Here is a 5,586-nt window from a genome sequence, read left to right on the forward strand (position 1 = left end):
ATGCTTTCAAGTGTCAATCAAAAGGTTGGTGAGTTCATTAGTTTATCATAAATAATCATTTCATAATTTTAATAGACTACAAGATTTCATATTTCCATTTCTCATAAACATACGTCCCATACATAGAGACAAAAATATCATTCATATGGATTGAACACCTGGTAACCGACGTTAACTTAATGAATAGAATATCCCCAAAACAGAACCTCTCTTCTGTATAATAATCTCGAAGTACTAAAGCATTCGTACCCCGAATGGGACTTGTCAAGATCCATAGATCTATCTTTAGGATTCGCGTCAATCAGGGGCCATTTCCCTAAATTCTTAGGTTACCAGACTTGAAGGGCGATATTCAGTTTAATAATCCAACCATAGAATGTAATTTTAAGTACTTGTGTCTATTTCGTAAAACATTTATAAAACAGCGCATGTATTCTCAGCCCAAAAATATATAATGCAAAAGCAATTTAAAAAGGGAGCAAATGAAACTCACATTACTGTATTTTATAGTATAAATACATATGACAAAACTGAATAAGTGTAGGGTTGGCCTTGGATTCACGAACCTTTAAAGCTTTCCTAAAAGTAAAATACCTCAGACAGGACTCGAACCCGCGACCTCTCGTTAACACAAACACCCATCAACCATTGAACTGTTCTGTATTTCCCGATTTAATTAGCTAGTTAAATTTTTTTTAACTCGTCGTTCATCATCAATTTCTCGCTGTAACCATTTATCATTATTATTTGATATCACGTTCCATGTTCATCATGTTTATAGTCCAAAGAAAGTGGGTCTCGGCCCAATTAAGCATTTAACAAATAGCCCATAAATAGCCCACTCCAATAATTATACTCCGTAACATACAGCCTACCATCTTCTTTTTTTTATTTTATTACGGCCCAGGTTTAACAAATCATTCCAATACCTTATAAAGGGTTTCGGTTCCTTTTGTATTTAATATCATAAATCACGGTATGTAGCAGCCATAAACGACTCGTCCTGTCTTTATCATCAGAAAAGTTTCATCACTAACATATCATCTCATCGTCACTCGTTTTCTAATCATAATCATAAACCTAACCTCGACCCACTCATAAAAGGTAAACGGCCCCACTTGTGTTTTCGTTAAAAAAAATTACAATATGTGTATATATATATATATATATATATATATATATATATATATATATATATATATATATATATATATATATATATATATATATATATATATATATTACGAAGCAGTGAGTTTTAATATAGTGTCAATTTGGATAGTGGGCCATGAATCAAGTGATCATTATAAGTGCATCATTATTCATCATTATCATGCGTTTAATATTCATATGTACCTCATCTTCTTCTTTACAACTCATCGTAATATATTCAAGAATCATATCATCGAATTTCATTGTTTAGTATCTTCTTCATCGCCATTTATCTTTGGTAGTAGAAGCAAGGGAACAGCAGTATCATAAAATGCTTCTTGATCAAGACAGAAGTCAGAAAAACAGAATTAAATGATGGTGCTACGGTGGTGTCTCAACTGAAAACGGAAAAAAATGTAGCAGCGACAGTAGTTGTGAAAGGTAATGGTTTATGGTTGTTGCAGGTGTTTGATGGTTAAATGGGTCTTAAACAGAAAAATATAAGTTGACGCATGAATGGTGGTGATTGCCAAAGGTGGTTATGGGTTTTATGTATAACAAAGATGGTGATGGTGTTTTCATGGTTGATGTTGTGAGGACCGGACAGAAACATAAATAGTTACAGGTTAATGGTTGTCGTTGGTAATTAAGTAGGTTTTGAGTGTTTGGACGAACCAGAAACGAACGGTAACAGCAACAGGTAAAGCTCGAACAACTTATTGTTCGGTTTTGAAGTCTGACCGAGACAGTAACAGAATATCAAATGGGTTTTAGACCTCATTGTGTAGCAGCAATAATTTAGAAATAGTAATAATATAGAAGGAGGCAGGAGAAGTGCAGCGAGCAGTAAATATATGTAGGAGATGGTAGTTCTTTGGTTATGAATAGAAGAGATAGAAGGAAGAGAGAGAGAGGGATGAAGGTTGTGGTTCGTGAGCTATGGCAGTAAAAGGAGACGGTTAATTACAGTAGTAGCCTTGTGATGGCAACGTGGTTCGAAGGTGAAGGTAATCGATGGGGGTTAGGGTGATGTTGGATGGTGGTCTAAGGTGATTTACCGGAGGATGGTGTCGGGTGGGTGATCAATATGGTGGATTGAGTTCATGGTATATGTGTGAGATTATTTGTATATTCATATGCTATGTTATTATATATAGAGAATGGATGGATAGAAGGAAGAAATCAAAGTAGAAAACAGTAATACATAATAATATAAAACGATCCGTGAATCTCATATATTTGCTTTGGTGGTGATAGACAAAGACAGAGATATTTCCATTCAATTACTATAGCACACAGTAATCTAAATGATAATTATAATATAATAATTAACAAACTCTGATAATTATAATATAATAATTAACAAACTCACATGTATCACATAGGTGCACAAACATAACAGTTAGCAGCCGGGTGATATTCCTACCGACAATTCAATAGTGGTATTATATCGTGTACATAAAAGTGTTCCTAAAAATTCCAAATTTTTAAATTAAGTCCATTTATTTATTTTTAATATACTTTATTTATATATAGAGATATATTTTAAATAATAATTATTATAATAACCTATTTTTATTTTATTAATTTTTAATAACAACAACATATAATACTTCAAATTATATTTCGAATTATTATTTATATATACATACACACATATCTATTTACAACTATTTGTTCGTGAATCGTCGAGAGCAGTCGAAGGTCAATTGAATATATTGTAGTGACCCGAAATTTTCCATGTTTATATATATTAATTGAGATTGATATTTACATGATTAAATGTTTCCAACATGTTAAGCAATCAAATTTGTTAAGACTTGATTAATTGAAATATGTTTCATATAGACAATTGACCACCCAAGTTGATCGGTGATTCACGAACGTTAAAACTTGTAAAAACTATTTGATGACATATATATGGATATATATATATAGTTAACATGATACTATGATAAGAAAACATATCATAAAGTATATTAACAATGAACTACATATGTAAAAACAAGACTACTAACTTAATGATTTTTAAACGAGACATATATGTAACGATTATCGTTGTAAAGACATTTAATGTATATATATCATATTAAGAGATATTCATACATGATAATATCATGATAATATAATAATTTAAAATCTCATTTGATATTATAAACATTGGGTTAACAACATTTAACAAGATCGTTAACCTAAAGGTTTCAAAACAACACTTACATGTAACGACTAACGATAACTTAACGACGCAGTTAAAATGTATATACATGTAGTGTTTTAATATGTATTTATACACTTTTGAAAGACTTCAATACACTTATCAAAATACTTCTACTTAACAAAAATGCTTACAATTACATCCTCGTTCAGTTTCATCAACAATTCTACTCGTATGCACCCGTATTCGTACTCGTACAATACACAGCTTTTAGATGTATGTACTATTGGTATATACACTCCAATGATCAGCTCTTAGCAGCCCATGTGAGTCACCTAACACATGTGGGAACCATCATTTGGCAACTAGCATGAAATATCTCATAAAATTACAAAAATATGAGTAATCATTCATGACTTATTTACATGAAAACAAAATTACATATCCTTTATATCTAATCCATACACCAACGACCAAAAACACCTACAAACACTTTCATTCTTCAATTTTCTTCATCTAATTGATCTCTCTCAAGTTCTATCTTCAAGTTCTAAGTGTTCTTCATAAATTCCAAAAGTTCTAGTTTCATAAAATCAAGAATACTTTCAAGTTTGCTAGCTCACTTCCAATCTTGTAAGGTGATCATCCAACCTCAAGAAATCTTTGTTTCTTACAGTAGGTTATCATTCTAATACAAGGTAATAATCATATTCAAACTTTGGTTCAATTTCTATAACTATAACAATCTTATTTCAAGTGATGATCTTACTTGAACTTGTTTTCGTGTCATGATTCTGCTTCAAGAACTTCGAGCCATCCAAGGATCCATTGAAGCTAGATCCATTTTTCTCTTTTCCAGTAGGTTTATCCAAGGAAATTAAGGTAGTAATGATGTTCATAACATCATTCGATTCATACATATAAAGCTATCTTATTCGAAGGTTTAAACTTGTAATCACTAGAACATAGTTTAGTTAATTCTAAACTTGTTCGCAAACAAAAGTTAATCCTTCTAACTTGACTTTTAAAATCAACTAAACACATGTTCTATATCTATATGATATGCTAACTTAATGATTTAAAACCTGGAAACACGAAAAACACCGTAAAACCGGATTTACGCCGTCGTAGTAACACCGCGGGCTGTTTTGGGTTAGTTAATTAAAAACTATGATAAACTTTGATTTAAAAGTTGTTATTCTGAGAAAATGATTTTTATTATGAACATGAAACTATATCCAAAAATTATGGTTAAACTCAAAGTGGAAGTATGTTTTCTAAAATGGTCATCTAGACGTCGTTCTTTCGACTGAAATGACTACCTTTACAAAAACGACTTGTAACTTATTTTTTTCGACTATAAACCTATACTTTTTCTGTTTAGATTCATAAAATAGAGTTCAATATGAAACCATAGCAATTTGATTCACTCAAAACGGATTTAAAATGAAGAAGTTATGGGTAAAACAAGATTGGATAATTTTTCTCATTTTAGCTACGTGAAAATTGGTAACAAATCTATTCCAACCATAACTTAATCAACTTGTATTGTATATTATGTAATCTTGAGATACCATAGACACGTATACAATGTTTCGACCTATCATGTCGACACATCTATATATATTTCGGAACAACCATAGACACTCTATATGTGAATGTTGGAGTTAGCTATACAGGGTTGAGGTTGATTCCAAAATATATATAGTTTGAGTTGTGATCAATACTGAGATACGTATACACTGGGTCGTGGATTGATTCAAGATAATATTTATCGATTTATTTATGTACATCTAACTGTGGACAACTAGTTATAGGTTACTAACGAGGACAGCTGACTTAATAAACTTAAAACATCAAAATATATTAAAAGTGTTGTAAATATATTTTGAACATACTTTAATATATATGTATATATTGTTATAGGTTCGTGAATCAACAGTGGCCAAGTCTTACTTCCCGACGAAGTAAAAATCTGTGAAAGTGAGTTATAGTCCCACTTTTAAAATCTAATATTTTTGGGATGAGAATACATGCAGGTTTTATAAATGATTTACAAAATAGACACAAGTACGTGAAACTACATTCTATGGTTGAATTATCGAAATCGAATATGCCCCTTTTTATTAAGTCTGGTAATCTAAGAATTAGGGAACAGACACCCTAATTGACGCGAATCCTAAAGATAGATCTATTGGGCCTAACAAACCCCATCCAAAGTACCGGATGCTTTAGTACTTCGAAATTTATATCATATCCGAAGGGTGTCCCGGAATGAT

Source organism: Rutidosis leptorrhynchoides, chromosome 5, assembly GCF_046630445.1.
Source record: "Rutidosis leptorrhynchoides isolate AG116_Rl617_1_P2 chromosome 5, CSIRO_AGI_Rlap_v1, whole genome shotgun sequence".
Lineage (NCBI taxonomy): Eukaryota > Viridiplantae > Streptophyta > Magnoliopsida > Asterales > Asteraceae > Rutidosis > Rutidosis leptorrhynchoides.